The sequence below is a fragment of the Sus scrofa genome, chromosome Y (genome assembly GCF_054392235.1).
Source record: "Sus scrofa isolate SSC_HxYL_T2T_F1_AM1 chromosome Y, Sscrofa_HxYL_maternal_Yorkshire_Landrace_v2.0, whole genome shotgun sequence".
Taxonomy (NCBI): domain Eukaryota; kingdom Metazoa; phylum Chordata; class Mammalia; order Artiodactyla; family Suidae; genus Sus; species Sus scrofa.
Window position 1 is genome coordinate 13,996,225 of NC_139402.1, and position 21,015 is coordinate 14,017,239.

Consider the following 21,015-nt stretch of genomic DNA (forward strand, 5'->3'; position numbering starts at 1 on the left):
CTTCTGCAGTGGACTGGGCCCACTACCCATGGGAAGGCAACCACCTCCTTGGTGTTCCACCCACAGGAAGTGCCCCACTGCCCTGGTGCACCCCAGCATTCTCCTCCCCAAATCAGGAAGTTCACCACCACAGCAGCAGGAACAGGCCAGCCCTGCCCACCCTTGGGAAGGGCTCTGCTGACACAGCGTGAGAGAGACAGCACCGCCACCCTCGGCAAGCCACCTACTGCTGTTGACCACTAGGGCAAAACCCTCCCGGCCATCGGGAGTGAGCGTCCTCCAAGGCATGCACCGGCCAGCCCTCCCCACCCTTGGGAAGCCCTCCACTGCTGGAGAGAACCACAGGCAGCTGCCCCTGGCTGCAGGAAGGGCACCAACAATGGGACGTACACCACACTAGGAGAGACATTGCACCATTGTTGGGAGTAGTGCACGTCCACCATGACAGGCACTGGCCAGCCCTGCATGCCCTCAGGAAGCCCTCCAATCTTGTGGCACAACCCATCAAGCCCTACCTGGCTTCAAGAAGTGCACTGCCAAGGCAGAACACTCTGGAAAGCCTACGGAAGCTCCCCACCAGAGCAGCACAACCTAGCCACACTGACTGCCCACAGGAAGCACCTAGCCATGGCGGTGAGACCTAGCCAGCCATGCATGCCCTCAGGAAGAGCCCAACCACCACCATGTGCCCTGGACTGTGCCAAACTACACTTTGGCTTCCCCAAATTCACACTAAAAGGAAAACACAAGCAAGAAGAGGAAGCTCAGCAAACATTCCCAGTTTATGCAACAGGAGAATTCACCTAAAACCTTCAACACTCAAACAGTCTGACAGACTTTGAGTTCAAACGACACAGAGTGACCATACGAAAGAGATTCAGAGAAGATAAGCACTGTAACTCAGACTCCCTCAGAAAAGAAATAGAAAACATAAGGAGGAGCCAAGAAAATCTAGAAAATTCATTTGCAGACCTACAATGTGAGCTAAGGGCAGTAAGGGCTGGAAGGAATAATGCTGGGGAACGTATTAGTGATGTGAAAGATAGAACAATGCAAATCACCCAAACAGGACAGCAGACAGAAAACCAAATGAAAAAACCCTGAAAGCAATATAAGAGGCTTATGGGATAACATAAAGTGGGCCAATCTGTGCATAGTAGGAATTCCAGAAGGAGAAGTAAAAGAAAAGATTATTGAAAACGTATTGGAAGAACTTATGTCTGGAATTATGCCCAGCCATGCGAAGTGCCCCACTGCCCTGACATGCCCTGGGAAACTCCTCACCACATTGGGAAATGCACCACGACCACAGTGGAAACTGGCCAGCCCTGCCTACCCTTGGGAAGTGCCCTGCCACCATGGGGCAACTCGGCCAGCCCTGTCCACCCTTGGGAAGTGCTCCACTGCTACAGGTTGCCCCAGAAAGCCCCAGCTAGCCATGGGAAATGCACCTCCACCTCCATGGGCACCTGCCAGCCCCACCCACACTGGGGAAGCTCTCTCCACTGCAGAGCGAGCTGGCCAGCACTGCCCACACTCAGGAAGCCCCCCACTGCCATGGAGCACCAGGGCAAGCCCTGCACATGTGCAGGGAGGGCAACTCCAATATGGCAAGCCCTGGCCAGGCCCACCAGCCTTTGGGAAGAACCCACCTTCCATGGGGCAACCAGGCCAGGACTGCCCCCCTTTGGGAAGTGCTCTGCTGAATGGCATGCCCCAGCAATCCCCAGGCACATGTGGGAAGTTCACCTCCACCATGGTGCACACCTGACAGGCCCATCCACCCTCAGGAAGGTCCCTCTTCCATGAAGTGAACTGCCTAGTTCTGCCCACATTCAGGAAGCAACTTTGTGCCACAGAGCAAGGAGGCCAGCCCCACCCACCCTTGGCAACTGATGAGCTGAGCACATTGAAAAGCACCGCATGCCCACAGGAGGCACTCTGCTGCCACTGAGCACCAGGGAAAGCCCTGCCCAACTGCAGGGCTGTGCCTCAACCACATCCCATACCACTCAGCCCCACCTGACCTCAGGAAGGGCCCCACCACTGCAGAGCACCCCAGCAAGCACATCCTGGCTGCAAGAAGTGAATGACCACAATGGAGCACAAAGGCCAACCATGCCTGGCCATGGGAAGAACCTAGGCTCAGCAGTGTGACCCAGCAAACCATGCATGCCCTGCTGAAGTGCTACACTACCACGGTGCAGCCTGGATTGTGCCAAAGTACACTCTGGCTTCCCCAAATTCACAGAAAATGGAAAACACAAGCAAGATGAAGAAGCTCAGAAAACATGCCCAGTTTACGCAATGGGTAAATTCACCTAAAATCTTCAAGACTGAAGCAGTCTGACAGACTTGGAGTTCAAAAGGGAGACAGTGAAAATACTGAAGGAATGAAGACAAGATATGAACAGGAATGCAGACGCCCGCAGAATGCTACTAGAAAACATAAGGAGGAGCCAAGCAAATCCAAAAAATTCATTTGCAGTGATACAAATGGAGGTAACGGCAGTAAGGACCAGAATGATTAACACAGAGGAATGAATTAGGGATGTGGAAGATAGAACAATGGCAATCAGCCAAACAGGAGAGCAGAAGGAAAACCAAATGGAAAAAGATGAAAGCCATATGAGACTTACGGTATAATAGAAAGTGGGCCAATCTTTGCGTAGTAGGAATTCCAGAAGGAGAAGAAAAAGGAGGGGGTTGAAAGCATAGTTCAAGAAATTACCCCTGGAAGCTTTCCAAATCTAAAGGATTCTGACTTCAAGGAACAAGAAGCACAGAAGGCCCCAACAACTTGAACCCAAATAGAACCACGCCAAGACATATAATAACAATGGCAAAAATTAAAGATAAAGAGAGGATTCTAAAGGCAGCGAGAGAAAAGCAAAATGTCAATTAAAAGCGAACCCCCATAAGGCTATCAGCTGATTTCTTCACAGAAACTCTACAGGCCAGGAGGGAATGGCAAGAGATATTTATAGAACTGAAAGGAAAAAAATATATGCATCATGGAATACTCTATCCAGCAAGAATACCATTTAAAATAGAAGGGGAAATAAAGTATTTTTCCAATGAACTTAAGCTGAAAGATTACTGCAATACAAAAAACACTTGTGTAAATTAAAAAAAAAATGGGGGGAAATGATGAGGAATGAAACTGCAATTAGAGGGCAATCAAACTATCAGGCTAAAGCACACAGTGATAGGATGGGGTAAACATACTTAAAAAATAGGGCAACCACAAATAAAAATGGAAAATTACATTGAACAAAAATGAAAAGAGAAGTACTCAGGCATAAAATAAATGGAGACCATCCAACCAAAAAAAAAAAGAGAAAGAAAGAATGAAGAATAATAGAATCATCTGGACTAAGAGTTTTAAAGTGGCAATAAATAAACATCTATCGATCATCAGATAAAATGCCAATGGACAGAGCACTCCAATGAAAGGACACAGAGTGGCTGATGGGATAAAAGAGCAAAACCCCTCAATATGCCACATACAGGAAACTCACATTAGGACAGAGGACACATATAGAGTGAGGGGAGCGCAAAAGATATTTCATGCCAGTGGACAAGAGAGGAAAGCAGGAGTTGCAATACTCACATTAGATAAAAGAGACGTTTAAACAAAGGCCGTAAAGAAAGACAAAGGAGGACACTATTTAATAGTTAAAGGCTCTGTTCGAGAAGAGGATGTTATAAACAGCAACATGTATGCCCCAAATATAGAAGCACCCAGATACCTGAAAGAAACATTAACAGATATGAAAGGAAAAACTGATGGGACTACAATCTCAGTAGGAGACTTTAACACCCCACTCACATCAATGGACCAAGCTTCTAGATAGAAAATCCATAAGGCAACAGAGATCCTAGAGGACACAATGGAAAACATAGACTTAATCGACATTTTCAGGACATTACACCCAAAAAAATCAGAATACACGTTCTCCTATGTGTGTAAGTAATAATCTAAAGAATTGATCACATATTGGGGCATGAAGCTAAGCCCAACAAATACAAGCGTATAGAAGTTATTGCAAGTATCTTCACTGACCACAGTGCATGAAACTAGAAATCAACCAGAGCGAAGGAAATGAGAAAAAAACCTACCACATGGAGAAAAAACAACATGCTATGAAAAAACCAATGGGTCAATGAGGAAATCAAGGAGAAAAGTAAAAGTTACCTGGAGACAAATGAAAATGAAGACACAACCACTCAAATTCTATTGGATGCCACCAAAGCAGTGCTCAGAAGAAAGTTCATTCTTATACAGGTCTTCCTCTTGCAAAAAGGAAAAGTCTCAAATCGACAACTTAACCCACCACCTAAGTGAATCAGAAAAAGAAGAATCAACAAAAAATCAAGTCAGCAGAAGGAAGGAAATCATAAAGATGAAAGAGTAATCAATAAATCAAAGAAACAATACACAAAATCAACCAAACCAAGAGATGCTTCTTTAAAAGGTAAAAAACATTGACACACCTCTGGCTAGGCTCACCAGGAAGAGGAGAGAAAAAGACTCAAATAAACAAAATAAGGAATGAATAAAGAGATATCATCATGGATACTACAGAAAAAGAAAAAACCATATGAGAAAGCTACCAACAATTATGTGCCAACAAATTTGATAATGTAGAAGAAATGGACAATGTTCTGGAGTCTTTCAGCCTGAAAAATCAGAATCAAGAAGAAATAGATCAACTGAATATACGGATCCCTAGAAATGAAGTTAACTGTGTCAAAAACAAAACAAAACAAAACAAAAAACTACCTACAAATAAAAGTCAAGGACCAGACAGCTTCACAGGTGAAATCTAACAAACATACACACGGGAAATGATGCCCACCCTCCTTAAGTTTTTATCAAAATGTGGAATAAGAAGGAACCATCCCAAAAACATTCTAGGATGCTAGCATTCCCCTAATTCCAAATCCAGACAAACATACCACCAAAGGAGAAAACTATAGGCCAATATCATTGATGAATATAGATGCAAAAACTCTCAACAAAATTTCAGCCATCCCAAACCAACTACATATCAAAAAGTTCATACACCACCACCAGGTGGGAGTCATTCCATGTTCACAAAGATGGCTCAACCTGGGTACATCAATCAACATCATACACCACATTAAAAATAGAAACATCAAAAACCATATGATGGTCTCAAAGATTCAGAAAAATCATGTGACAGAGTCCCAAATCCATTCACAATAGAAAACTCTCACCAAACTGGATAGAGGGACCATTCCTGAACACATTCAAAGCCATATATAACACACTCTCAGTAAATATTGTACTCAAAAGAAAAAAGCTGAAATCCTTCCCACTAAAATCTGGAACAAGACAGCTCTTCAACATATTATTGAAAGACCTAGCCACAGCAATCAGACAAACAAAAGTAATTAAGGGCCTACAAATAAGAAGAGAAGAAGTGTAAAACGGTCATGCTATGCAGATGTCATGATACTACATTTTGAAAATTCCAAATAGTCAACCTCAAAACTGTTTGAATGGATCCACAATGTCAGAAAAGTAGGAGGATATAAGACTCACCTTCAGAAATCAGTTGCATTTCTGTATACTAAAGAAGAAACTTAGGAAAGGCATAAAAAAATACTACACCTTTAAAAATGGCATGGTAAAAATCAAATACCTGGGAATAAACCTGACCTAGGAGGTAAAGGACTTATAGACTGACAACTATAAAACATTAATGAAGGAAATTAAAGAAAACGTAGAGAAATGGAAAGATATTCCACGCCCCTGAATGGGAAAAATTAATGCTGTTAAAATGGCCATTCTACCCAAAGCAATCTACAGATTCAATGCAATCCAAACCAAATTACCCACGACATTTTTCACAGAAAGAAAGCAAACAATCCAAAAATGTACATGGAACAAAATAGACCCAGCTTTCCCAAAGCAATCCTGAGAGAAAAAAGAAAAAAACAAACAAACAAAAAAAACAAATAAGCAGGAGGCAAAACGGTGAAATGTTCCAACACCTTAAGCCATCTTACAAAGATGCAGTCATCAAGAAAGTGTGGTAATGGTAACAAAACAGCGAGACAGAACAATGGAACACAATGGAGAACACAGAAAGAAACCCAGACGCCTTTGGACAAATAAGCATTGACCAGAAAAGAATCATACACAATGACCAAGTGGATTTTGTCTCAGGTTTGCAAGGAGGGTTGAAAATACACAAAGCAGAGGACATCACACAGTACACGAACATATGAAAACTAAAAACCCACATGATCCTCTCAATAGATGCAGCAACAGCATTCCACAAAGTCCAACATCCACTCACGATCAAACCTCTTACCAAAGTGGGGATCTGAGAAATATATCTTAACACAACAAAAGCCATTTAGGACAAACCCACAGCAAACTTAATACTCAAAGGAAAAGAGCTGAAAGCCTATCCAATAAACACTGATACAAGAGAAGAAGGCCCATTCTGGCCACTTTTATGCATCATAATATTGGAAACACTAGGCACAGCAATTAGACAAACAAAAAAGTCAAAGGCATCCAAATTGGAAGAGAAGAGGCAAAATATTCCCTACATGCAGATGACATGACACAATGTATAGAAAATCCTAAGGAGGCCACACCAAAACTACTCAAACTGACCCACAAAATTGGCAAAGTAGCAGGATACAAAATTGACACTCAGATTTTGGTTGCACTTGATTGCACTCAAAATAAGTAAGAAAATTAAAAAAATAAAAAATAGAATATTTTGAAAATTGCACCCCCAAAATTTAAAGACCTAGAAATAAGCTTGACCAAGGAGCTGAAAGATTAATAAGATGAACCATAAAACTTAAAGAAATTAAAGAGGATTCAAATAAAGGGACAGATATCCCATGATCCATGTTTGGAAGAACTAATATTATTAAAAAAGCAATAGTATGGAATAAAATCTAGAGATTCAATGACATCGCTAACAGAAGACCCCTGTTATTTTAACAGAACGAGGACAAACAATACAAAAATTTATATGGAACCATAAAAGACCCAGATACGCAATGGAACACTAAGGGGAAAATAAAGTACGAAGAATAACTCTCCCAGACATCAGGCAATTTTTCTGAGCCACAGTAGTCAAGACACTGTGCTACTGGTACCAAAACAGACATACAGTCCAATGGGACAACGTAGAGAACCCAGGAATAAACTCACAACCCTGCATTCAATTAATCTTTGACAAAGGAGGCAAGAATATAAAATGGGAATAAGACAGTCTTTTCAGAAAGGGATGCTGATAAAACAGGACAGCTGCTGGTAAGTCAATGAAACTGAAATACACCCTCACACCATATACAAAAGTAAACTCAAAATCACTTAAAAATGTAAACATAAGTTAGGACACCTCAAATGACTAGAAGAGAAGAGAGGCAAAACATACTCTGACATCAACAATAAAAATGATTTTTTCTCAACATCAGTCTCCAAAGGCAACAGAAATAAAAGCAAAAATAAAGAAAGGACTCAATCAAATTGACAGGATTTTGCACAGCAAAGGGAACAATGAAAAAAGACAACCATTGGAATGAGAGAAAATATAGTTTCAAATGATGCCACTGAAGGGGCTTAATCTCTAAAATAAATGACTTATAAAACTCAACAGCAAAAAACCTAGCAGCCAGTTGAAGAATGGGCAAAAGACCTTAAAAGATATTTATCCAAAGGATACCTGCAGATGGCTGACAGGCACATGAATAAATGCTCAACCTCACTAATTTTTAGAGAAATGCAACTCAAAATTACTGTGAAGTACCACCTCACACCTGTCAGAATGGCCATCATTAGCAAGTCAATAAATTAAAAGTTCTGGAGAGGGTGTGGAGAAAAGTGAGCCCAGCTGCACTGTTAGTTGGAAAGTAAATTGGGACAACCACTACAACCACTATGCAGATCAGTATGGTTGTGCATTAGAAAACTAAATATAGAACTACCCTATGCCCCAACGATACCATCTTGGGCATATATCCAGATAACTCTTTCCTTGAAAGATATACATGGACTGGAAAGTTCATTTCAGCACTATTCACAATATGCAAGACATAGAAACAACCTAAATTCCATTGACAGAAGGGTACATTAAAAAGATATGGTACATATTCACAGTGGAAAACTAGAGTTCATGAGAACAAAATAATGCCATTTGCAACAACATGGATGGAGCTAGAGATGCATATACTAAGTGAAGTACATCAGAAAGGAAGAGACAAATGCCATAAGACAGCACAGATCTGGAAATGAATAAATGGCACCAATGAAACATTCTAGAGGAAAGAAATGCATGCACTTGGAGAATAAGACAGTCAAGGGGGAGGGGCGAGGAGTGGGACAGACTTGAAGTCTGGGGTTAAGAAGTGCAAACTTTTGCATTTGGAGTGGATAAGTAATGAGATTCTGCTGTTTAGCACAGGGAACTCTATCTAGTCAGGGGCGATGGAACATGATGGAGGTAATGTGAGAATAATAGTTTGGGGGGGTGTGATTGTGTGTGTGTCGGTGTGTGTGTGTGTGTGAGAGAGAGAGAGAGAGAGAGAGAAGAAGAAATAAAGAGGGACAGACTTGGTCCCTTTGCTCTACAGGAGAAAACTGGCAGAATGCTGGAAACCAGTGATAATAGGAAAAATAACAATCATGAAAAATTAATATAAAGCAAAATCTCTGCAAACAAAATCTCAGGTCTCACAGCAGTGGGTTCAATCTAGAGGCGTTGTGTTAACCAAAGCGCATGGGCCCTGGACATAGATGGAATACAGCAGTTAGTGCATTACTGTCTCTAACCAGAGAGAGGCAAAACTGTGGCTTGCTTAGGGTGGCTGGCCCTGCCATATATGGTTCCAAATTATGCCCTGAGAGCCAAGCAATACATAGCGCTCCAAAGGGAAGGCAAAGTGACCCCCTTCAAAGGAATAGGGACCTCCAGTGGGATGTTCAGACTCTAAAGGCCGAGCTGAAGAGAGTGACAGCATGGGGACTTCCCAGTGTGGATAAATTCTTAACTCCCTGCAATCACAGAGGTCAGGGAAGGCACCAGGAGTCCTGAGCCAAAGCTGGGACCAGATTAGAGACCAGGGGCTAACCTTTCACCATAACTCGACTCAGGGAACCTGGCATGTCCTTCTGCCTGTGGGATGCTTGCAAGCTCCACCTGCACAACACAGAGATGCAGTCACCCCTCATCATCCACAGGCTTTGCTAGAGTCAAAGGACATCACCTGATCCTTTGGAGAAAATTTAACAAGATATGAGGGCCTATTGAAATACACTCCCTACTTTACCCTACTGGTGGCCTAAGCCTGTTTCCAGCAGTCAAAATTGGGGACTTATCCCATCAGTGTATAGAGACCATAAGACACACCTACTCCACAGGTCCAAACTTTAAGGACAAAGATAAGAATAAGGGGTATACAATGACCTGGGGGGGGGAAGAGGCAGGCTAGGACCTGGGATCTTTGTTGTGCTGCTTGCCTCTTGAACAATGTCTCCTTGAACAAAGAAATAAAAAGAAGCAGTAAGGGACTACAGATAACTGCATGCATGGGCAGTTGGGAAAAAGACGAATGAGAAGATTCATAAAGACAAATAAAATAAAATGAAATAAAAATTAAAATAAAAAACATAATAAAATAAAATAAAATAAAATAAAATAAAATTAAATTAAAATAAAATAAAATAAAAAAGTAACCCTCCAGCAAAATCGGGGTGTCAGGTGCAAAAACAGGGTATGTGGCATACATAGTGGACAATACCACTGAGGAAGTGCAGAGAAAATCTAAACCACCCCACTGACCCAAACCTTACACCAAATTTACCCTTATCCCACCAGAGAAGAAATAAGCTTGCCCCACACCAAGGAGCAACAAAAAGAACTTGTTACATTATTAGTTTCCTACTTCTCCTGAAGGGCTCAATAAAGCCTTCCCTGAACTTCTGTTGCCTCACTTCTCATCAGCTTCTATTTACCAGGAAGCCAAGAACCCTGGTCGGTGTGAAGTACATGTTTAGTGGGCTATACGACTGGCTCTCCTAGTCTCCATCATGGTTAAACTGAATCACGTACAAGCCAGAATGACTTCCCCAGATGTCCATATGTGAAAATTTCTTCGGTCTAATATAATCTGCATTTCTGTGTAGCCAATCCAGAAAACAATCTATACTCTTTGGAAACAATGAATGCAAACCAAAAATTTTACCATAATTAGATCAGGCAGAAATACCACAGATCCTGAATTTACGGTATTTCCATGTGGTGGAAACCTGCCTTCAACAGCTCTATGAAACAGTCTTGGGAGCCCAACTAGAACCTCTATTTCCAAAAAAAAAAAAAAAAAAAAAAGCATTCTGAACCACCACAGTATCTGGATTATCTCCTCAGGAAGCCTGAACACAAACATCATAGCATCCAGTAGGTAAAGAATACTGCAGTCTTGGAAGGAACCTGCCAGGAAGCGAGACAACACCACTGAGCACTTGCCTCAGGATGCTCTCTCCAAATGAGTGATAGCCATGCTAGAACAACACATCAAAATCTAGGCAGCCACCACAAAACCTAATTGTGAATTTCTGCAACTATCCTGGGAGGCACATCCAAACACCCCCACCCATCATCCTAGGAAGCCTAATTTCTGCCTTTGAAGAAATCAGCCCTTGACGCCAAGCCAAGAGCTGTGAATCATCAAGTAAATAAGTTCAACACTCAGCCCAGAAAGGCCAACTCTACTTCTGCAGCAGAGAGCTATGAAGCCTATTTTTCACATTTTCAAGACCCAGTCGAGTGTCCCTAAGTGAAACCTTCATGAAAGCAGTTCAGTAATCCTCAGACCTTTGTGGTAGCTGGCTTGGAAACAACCACCTCTTCAGCAAGTAGGCAGAGACACAACCGCACTTGATGCAGCAACCATGCAGAAAGCCAAACTGCAAATTCTTCACAAGATTACAGTGTAACAATTACTTCTGCCATATCCCTTCAGGAAATCCCAACACAATCTCTTTATAGACACTGGTCCAGCAAGACTAATCTCTACCTGTGCAGCCACCATGGTAAGCACCAAAACCAAAACCTCTGTAGTCATCACATGATGAAGGCTGACCATATTTTCGTAGTAATTGGACTGGAAGGTTGGACCTCAGTCTCTATAGTAACCAGCCAGCCGGCCTGATCATAACTTCCACTAGCTTGATCAGGAAGTCAAACCAGAACTTCTACTATAACCATTCAGCCAGCCAAGCCACAGTCTCTGCAGAAACCAGAGAAGACTTCTGAGCATAATTTCCACAGCCAGCAGCCATGTAAACTAACCACAAACTCTGTCCCAGCCCCGTAGATATTCACCAAGCAACCTCTGAAGAATTTGGAAGGAAAAATTAACTGTACTCATTTCAACTAACAAGACAGTTTATCTCACCATATCTGCAAACACCAGCCTAGTAAACAAAAGCAGAACTTCTGCAGTAACTTGCCAGGCCCCAACGCCATAACTAAGCAGCCACAGACAAGAAGCCAAAGTACACAACAGGCAAATTTCTGGAAAAGAGGTCTGATCATGACCTCCATTATGGGAACAGGCGTAGAAACCACAACTGCTGCATTAACTGGCCAGGGATGCTTAAACCACACCTCTGCTGCAGCCAGTCAGATAATCAAACCATGGCTTCTACAATACCTGCTGCAACCTCTGTGACATCTAACCCAGAATCCCTAATGGCCACCCACACACTATTCAAGCCAGGAAGCATAACCACCTATCTGAAGTACCCAGAACCATCAGTCTAGATACCCTCTCTCCAGCAGCCATCCTACAAAGCCTAACCATCTCAGGGAGACACGCTGCAGCTCTATAGCACAGAGCATGCAGCACTACACATGGGGAACATATGGCAACATTTGCAACAAAAAGTAAGCCAAATTGTCTCCTATGCAGCAAGCAGGAAGTCAAACTTCATTTGTTATATCAATAAAGAAGTGAATAGGGTGTAAGGCATGTTTTTTCTTGTTACCACGTACAGTAGAAGAGTCTTCCTCATCGATTGTCTTTGTGTTGGTGTATGTAATAGATGTTCTTCCAGTAATTCCGGAGACTGTCACTGCTTGAGAACACCTGGCCTTTGGACTCCATTTTAATGTGGTTTCCCTTGAAGAATTGTCACACTGACAGACCTAAATGTCTTCTCTAAATAAGTTACAGTGAAGATGATCCACTTCTAGTTAGGCCATCTCCAGCTGTCCTATGACTACAACAGAGAGTTGTGTTTTATGTGCAGAGAAAGTCATATTATGGTGGGAAACATACAGCCAGGTATTGAAACCAAGAAGAAGGTTACAGGACCTTCCTGGGGAGCCAACCCAACCACTCCATACACCATGTATAATTTGGAGAAAAAACACTAGCCTTCTAGGCCTTCTGTGTTTTCCCAAATGTGATCTCATGAGAAAACTCAGACAATGCAGAAACTCAAGAAAGCAGTCTAACTCTTCACATAATAGTTTAGCAGGAAAAAAAAAGCAAAGGGAAATATTTCCAGTTCCTTCTCAGGGGCTAGAGAGGATATCCTGAGCCCTCTTCTTGAGTTGTTTGGAGACACAGGAACCTTCACCAGGTGGAAGAAGTTGACTGAATATTGAACACAACCGTGAAGACTCCAGACTGGTTCAGCCAGCGAGTGATGATGTTGATTCCCTGGATGTCAGAAATCAATATGTATGTGGGCATAGGGTCTGCCTAGATTGTGAGAGCAGCGCAAATATTGACTATGACTCTGACCAGATGCAGCTCTTCAGTGAGTGTGGGACCTGGGGAAAGTCACTTGACAACTGTAGAGTGTGTTTCCTTACGTGTAGGATGGGGGCAGAAAGAATTACTTCCTTGCAGCGCTGCTGTAAAACAGATTAAACCAGACCTGCTATGAGGTAAACACTCAAGAAATATATGCAGTCATTTTCTGCTGGTGTCTGAACACAACAGGCATGCCAGCCTAGAACGGATCTTAAATATACAGAAGAGAGTTGTCTGCATTGCAAAATGGGAAGTCAAGAGATTTATGAGGAGGGGTAAGTAGAGACTCCACAGTAAGATGGATGCATATCAGGGATGCTGCTAAGGAGGCTGTAGCAATTGTCTTTGGGAACTTCCACATATAGAGTATGAGAAGGCTTATGATAAGGAAACAGGAGAAAAAAGCAGAAAAATGGACGAGAGAGAATTGAATCATGGGAAGGAAAAATAGGGTAGCAAGTGCTTGAGCACAGTAAAGAAAGGGTTCCATTGCTGGGTTGGTGAGAGAGCTGATACAACTCTCAAAAAAAATAGAGAGGATAAAGAGAGAAATGAAATCCCCTTTTTTCCCTATGGGAGTGTCTAGAGGGTTGGGGGCTGGAAAATCTGCAAAGAAGAACTCTGGGGAAGTGTTTTGAGGATCTGGGTAGGGAGAGGTTGGTGGTGGTATTGGTGGAATGGGTGGAAGTAGAAGAGGTGGAGGGGCATTGTGGAACAAGAAAAACAGGCCACATCAAATTCCTATTGTAGCTCAGCATTAGTGAATCTGACTGGAAACCCTGAGGATACAGGTTCAGTCCCTGGACTCGATCAAAGGCTAAAGGATCTACATTTGCCCTGAGTTGTGTAGATCTGAGATGATTGTATCCGACACTGCTGTGACTGGGGTGTAGGCCAGCAGCTACAACTACAGTTCTAACCCTAGCCTGGGAGCCTACATATGCTGTGGGAGCAGTCCTAAAAAGACAAAAATGAATAACTAACTAACTAAATAAATACATATGATGCAATTAATGAAAAGGCCAACTGACAAAGTTCAAACTTTATGAAAACTGATGGGATCTGTATATCAGAGTGCACTTTATAAAAAGAACATAAGTTCTTTCCTCCCTTCCCCCTCAGTAGCCCAACTGCTATTTCCACAATTGTTCCATGAAACTCTCAAAAATATACACTTGTAACTCTTTCTCAATAAAGCCTGAGTTCTGACACCAAACTGTAGACATGCATAAATCTTTAGATCCCTACCAGAGCCAGTCAGTAGGAAATGGTGAGAGAATGACTGTCTCAGACACGGTCCCTTGCTGATCCCAAAGCCTGCACAAACCACTATCACCACAACTCTCCTTCAATAACGGCGCAATGCCTAAATTTTGGTTGCCCATCTTACCCATTCCAGAACAAAGGGTCAGGCCTGGGCATGCATCCCTCCACAGTTCTTCAGTCCCTTTCCTGGCCAGGGTGCACTAAGGGCACAGCATCTCCCCTAGAGACACACAGGAATAGCTGAACCCTTTCCACTGGCAGCCCTCATTTCCTCACACATTAGTAAAGCTAGTGGTCAATCACAGACGTCTTTGCAGGGGACCATTCAGAGGGTACCAGGCAGATTACTTTCTGCCCATCAGGGTGAGGGTTGGAAAGGCCATTCCTGCTGGAGTGGAGCACCATTTACTTTTTGGACCAGGTGCCTGAGTCCCCACTCAAATAGAGCTTTTGCTAAAGTAAGAATGTTCAGTCCATTTAGATGAAGAAATCCCTGATCCTGAGAATCCTGCCTTACCCCCAGGGTAGGCCTAAAAGAGAGTTTCTCATTTGTTTAGGAGCTCTGTCTCCACTGGGAATTCCCAGGGTTGTCTCCCACAGGTACAAGTCAGCTTCCCCGCTACCCTGCAAGGCTTAGATGCACATTCCACATGAGAGGCTCTTCAAACACCCACAATAATCAGACAGTCAGGGCTTATGGTGAAACATGGATCCAAAATGAATAAGAAGGAATGGAACTCGATCACGGCCAGTGACCCCAGAAGTATAGGGCCCAACATATGTAAGTCAGTGGGACCCAAGTCAAAAGAGGAGTCCTTAGAGAGAGCAGTGAGGACAGATATTCCCGATACAGTGAGGCTAGCACAATATGAAAGCATGAGAAGGGAGGACTGCCTGGAACAACACCCCCTGAGACAGATGATCATGACCTTGCTTGCCCTCCTTGAAGCCATTCTCAGGAGGAAACAAATGATAATCCCTATTCTGACCCTTGTGCACCAGCTGTGATTCTCCCCACAATTGCCCTTTTAGAACCACATCTGCATCTGCCAGAAGAAGGACTGGGTTGGGGGCAAAGAGTAATGATGGTTGTGCTTTCTAAGAGGTAGTGAAAGAGATAACAATGGCACCCCCATCCACTTTGTCCCCCTAGAACCCTCAATTCCACCACACCAGATAGACATTACTCTTGCGTACGTGTGGACAATGCTGACTCTCACATCTCTGTCAATTCCAACCCTTTTCTTTCCAACACTCTCTATCTCCCTGGTCCACATGCTGCTTTGTACAGCAGAAATTCTGCTGCACTTCAGTTGCACAACTTCCAGCCACAGATATTTTCAGAGTATATAATCAGGATGCACTTTGAATGAGAGGAAGTATCAATATTACAAATAAAGCAGGAACAAAATGAACCAAGACTGGAGAGAAGACTGAGGGGTAGCCTTAGGGGAGGGACACCCACTTCCAGACATACACTGGGAAGCCACTGACAGGTGGAGTTATTAACACAGAAAATTGGCTGAATGCTTACCTAAGGTTCCAGCACTCTGAGAGCATGAGACATTTGACAAGAGGATGGAATAAAAGGAAGCAGAAAATGAGAGAACATGGGAAAGGACTCAGGATGGGACCCACACTGCAAGGATGGAGCTGGAAAGATGCAAATCTCCTGGAGCATAGTGTTCTCTGTCCAAGAGAGAAGGACAGCCAGGACAAGGAGGACACCTAAACTGTAGGAGGAGAACATGGCAGGAATTGGGGTGCAGTAATCAAGATGAACACTCCTCGAGAAAGTGTCAGTTCTACCTCCTGGCATGTTGCAACCCAGTGCTGGTGGAAGCAGAAGTAGGGACCTGAAAACTCAGCTCTGGAGACCACACTCAATGAAATAGCAGGTGCTGGCTATGTGGGGGAAAGCTGGCAGGGCTTCCTGGAAACAGTCTGAAGCAGATAAACTCTAGGGAGATGACATTTGAGGGTGTAAGCTGAGGAAAACCACCTGGGCTAGAAGTCCAGGTGCCGTTGTTTGGGGTGCTGGAGGGAAGGAATGGCATACATCCCTGTATTCTGGTTTCCTGTGACTGTCCTCTTTCAGGCTCCAGTAGCCATTTGTGCGCAGTTTCTGACTAGCCACATCTGTGAGCAAGGCCCACCCATGGGGCTGCAACAAATGATCCATATGATGCTCAACAAAAGGAGTAACAGTGGAAGAGTGCCTGCCATGGAGCTATGGAGGGCAGACCCAAGAGCATCTGAAACAAAGACAGGGACTGCAGGAGCAGCTGCTGACCTTGCCAGCTGCAGGAAGTGGTCTTGAGAGCTACCTGGTAGCAGAAGGTGTTGCAGGATCCACTGCAGCAAAAGCTTTTCCTGAACCATGAACCACTGCAGGACAATAATTAAATAAAAAGAAGAAAATTATAAAGAACCACAAGGACAAACCAACAATTAACATACAAAGGAACCCCCCCCCCGTAAAGATAACAGCTCATTTTCCAGCAGAAACTCTACAAGCCAGAAGGGAGCAGCATGACATATTTAAAATGATGAAAAGAGGGATTGCTGAACCAATAGACTCCACCTAGCAAGGCTCTCACTCAGATTTGAAAGGTCAAAAGATTTCTAGACCAGAGCTAAGGGAATTCAGCCCCTCCAAACCATATCTACAGCAAATTCTAAGGGAATTTCTCTAGGCCAAAAATAAAAAGCCACAATTAGGAAGAAGAAAATAAGTTAACCAGGAAAGAAGTGAACCAGTAAAGGCAAAAGAAGTGAACCAGGAAAGAAGTGAACCAGGAAAGGCAACAGAACAATAAACATAGGAAGGCACCCATTGACAAGTGTGAAATCAAAACTAGAAATCCTGAGAAAGGAGAGGATAACTTGGACACTTGAAAGTGCATTTGAAAAGGAGGCCAGCAATCAACAATTATTCTTACACATACAGATGCTTTTATCATAATCTACCAAGGTACAGACTCCAAACACTGAACCAGGAAGGAAGAGAATGTGTGAATAAATCAAACATAAGTACTCACATTTAAATTGTGTTTGACAACCTTACTCCCCCAAAGTGTTCAGGGCCTAAGGTCTTCACAGGAAAATTCTGTCAAACTCAGACACCCATTCTTCTGGTGCACTTCCAGAAAAACTGCAGAGAAACAGATATACCCAAACTCATGCCATGAGGCCACTAGCACTCATACCAAACCAGGAAAATGCACAACAACAACAACAACAGCAAAATAATCACAGGCCCCAAATCCCTGATGAACATAGATATAAGATTCCTTTACTAAGTGTTCACAATCGAATCCAACCGTATATGTAAAGGATCAGACACCATGATCAAGTGGGATTTATCCCACAGGTGCAAGGATTCTTCAATATCTCCAGATCAATCAGTATGATACACCATATCAACAAACAGAAAAATAAAAAAACATATATGATGACCTCAGTAGATGCAGAAAAAGCTTTTGACAGAATTTCATACCAATTCCTGACAGAAACTGTCCAGAAAGTTGTCATAGAGGCAACATTCCTCAACCTAGTGAAACAGGTATATGAGAAACCCACAGCTAGTATCATTCTCAAAGGTGAAATGCTGAAAGCACTTCCAGTAAAATAAGGAACAACTCAAGGGTGTCCACTCTGCCACTTACATTCAATCATAGTTTTGGATCCTAGCCATGGAAATCAGGGAAGAAAAATGAGGAAAACCACCCAAATTGAGAAGGAAGAAGTAAACCTACCACTGTGTGAAACTGACATGATTCTATACGTAGAAAATCACAAGGGCAGTTTCAGGAAACTCATAGATTTCAACAACCATCTTGGCAATCTTGCAGGTTAAAAATTAATAGAAAGAAATTGGTTGCTTTTTTACATCCTAAGAAAAGATCAGACATGTAGTATAGGGAAAACATTTCCTTTACCTTCATAGCAAGAAAAAATCACCTGGGTATACACCTTCCTAAAGAGAAAAAATCTTGACATCTGCAAACTACAAGATGTCAGTGGCTGAAATGAGTAATGGCAATAACAATTAGAAAGATACACCACTCTCCTGAAGCAATGTGGATGACTCCGTATTGTCAAAATGACTATGCTACCCATGGCAATCCACAGATCCAGTGAATTCCCTATCAAATTACCAACAGCAGCCTTCACTGAACTAGAACCACATATGTTAAAATCCATATGGAAACACAAAAGACCCCAAAGAGCCTAAGGTATTTTGGGGGGCAAAAGGGGGTGGAGGGATGGTAGAATCAGGCTCCTTGAATCCAAACCCTCCTACAAAGCTACACTAATCAAAACAGGATTGTAATGGCACAAAGAATGTAACATTGATCGGTGCAATGGGATAGATATCCCAGAAATAAACACATGCACCTCTGGTCAACTAACCCATGACATGGTGGGAAAAAATCATACAGTGGAGGAAAGATGGTCTCTTCACAAATGGTGCTGGCAAAACTGGGTAGTTGGGTACATGCAAAAGAGTGAAAATAGGCATTCCTGCTGGGCCTCAGTGCTAAGGAACCAACTTGGATCCCTGAGGATGTGAGTTCATCACTGGCCCCACTCAGAAGTTTAAGGATCTAGCACAGCCATGAACTGTGGTGAAGGTTTCAGACTCAGCTCGAATCCCCTGGTGCTGTGTCCGGGCTATACACTGGCAGCTGCAGTTCTGATCGGACCCCTAGCCTGGGAACTTCCATATGTCACAGGTGCAACCCTAAGAAACACACAAACGAAAACCTGAAATCAGAAGATTCTCCAACCCTATCCACAAGAATAATTAAAATCAGTTAAAGACATTAATGTAAAGCCAGATGCTAGAAAAATCTAGTTGAGAGGGAAACATTGGCAGAACATTCTTTGACATAAATCACAGCAACATTTTGTTCGAGGCATCTCCTACGGTAACAAAAATAAAAACAAAAATAGACCAATGAGACCTAATTAATTCAACAATTTTTCACAGCAAAGGAAAACTTAAAAAAAATGAAAAGACAAGCTACAAATTGGGAGAAACATCTATGCAGAAGATGTAACTAACAAGGGCCTAATAACCAAAATATGTGAACAACCTGTACAACTCAATGATAACGACGAAATGAACAAACCAGTCAAAAATAGGCAGAAGACCTAAATAGACATTACTCCAAAGAAGATGTAGCGATGGCCAGCAGGCACATGAAAAGACTTTCAACATCACTAATCGTTAGACAAGTGGAAATCTAAACTACGATGAGGTCCAGAATGAGGTATATTCTCTGGGCAGAATGGCCATCATTGACAAGTCAACACATAACAAAGGCTGGAGAGGGTGTGGAGAAAGGGGAACCTTTCTATACCTTTGCTGGGAATGTAGATTGGTTCAATCACAAGGGAAAACTATATAGAAACTCCTCAGAAACCTAAACATAGTACTACCATAGGATCCTGCAATCCCTCTCCTGGTCATACATCTGGACAAAACTGTAATTCAAAAAGATGCATGCACAGATGTGTTCAAAACAACACTATGTACAATAACCAAGTTGCAGAATAACCAAAATGTCCATCAACAGATAAATGGATTAAGAATATGTGGCACCTATATATAATGGAATACTACTCCGCCAAAAAAAAAAAAAAGAAAAGGAAAACAGAAAAAGAATGAACTAATGCCATTCCAGCACTATATGGATGCAAATAGAGACCCTCATAGTAAGTGCAATAAGTCTGAAAGAGGCAGACAAATGCCATTAGATACCATTTACATGTGGAATATAAAATATGGCCCAAATGAACTTATCTACTAAATAGAAACAGGTTATGCCCATAGGGAACAGACTTGTGGTTGCCAATGGGGAGGGAGTGGGATGGATGGGGCGTTGGGGGCATAGTAGAAGCAAACTCTTACATTTAGAATGGACAAGCAATGAGGTCCTACTGTGGAGCACAGGACACTATATCCAATCTCTCGCCTGGAACATGATGGAAGAGGGTATGAGGAAAAGGATGTATATAGATATATGAGTGGGTCACTATGCTGCAGAGAAGAAATTAACACAACACAGTGAATCAATTATACTCCAATACAAATAAAATTTAAAAATTAAAAAAAAGCCTATATCGTCAGTCTCATTTGCCTTATGGATTAAGTATGAAATAAAAACTACTTAAAAATAAAATAAGCTGGACCAAGTGTTCTCATAAATGAGTTCTAGGAAACACTTAAGAAATATTTAATTCTTCCAAGAAAATTTATTGTGGAAAAGAACAATAGCTTTCCAGTCTTGTCAAGTGATTACCTTGATTTCAATTCCAGTTAATATATCTATAAAAGAAATATTTCACTTATTCAGGTAGGTGCAATAATTCCTAACCAAAGCATCAGATACAATGCAGTATATGTAGAAGGATTGAAAAATTTAAACACACACACCCACATTCACACGCACTACAAGTGTAAAAATGCAATCAGGCAACAACAAAAAACTAGAGCCACCAGAACAGAAGTGAACACATCTGTTTGCAGCAAACAGTATAACTTAGCATAAAATCTTCAAGAAATCACAAAGAATCTGTAGAACTAATAAATGATTTATCAACATTGCAACACATAAATTACACTTGCAAAAATAAATTGTAGTTTACACACTAGTGTCAAACATTTGCAAAATGAAATTTTCAAATATATTTAAAATAATATTTAAATGTAGAACCCTGTTTCCTAATTAGCAAAATGCAAGTCCACAGCAGAAAACCTATGAAACATAGCTGGCACAAACTAGAGAACACCTCAATAAATGTAAAGATAACTCACATTCATGTTCAGGAGTTGGAAGCAGAAAAGCTAACGGGTTTAAACAATAAATCAGCAATCCTGAATGAAAATCAATCGATAGGTGTACCATTTTCTCTGCC

The 21,015-nt window shown here is 42.2% G+C and overlaps 1 pseudogene; it reads left to right on the forward strand.

Moving 5' to 3' along the window:
• Window positions 1-627: 627 nt before the first annotated feature.
• Window positions 628-21,015, forward strand: part of LOC110257967 (small ribosomal subunit protein uS5 pseudogene) — a 51,026-nt pseudogene continuing 30,638 nt past the window's right edge.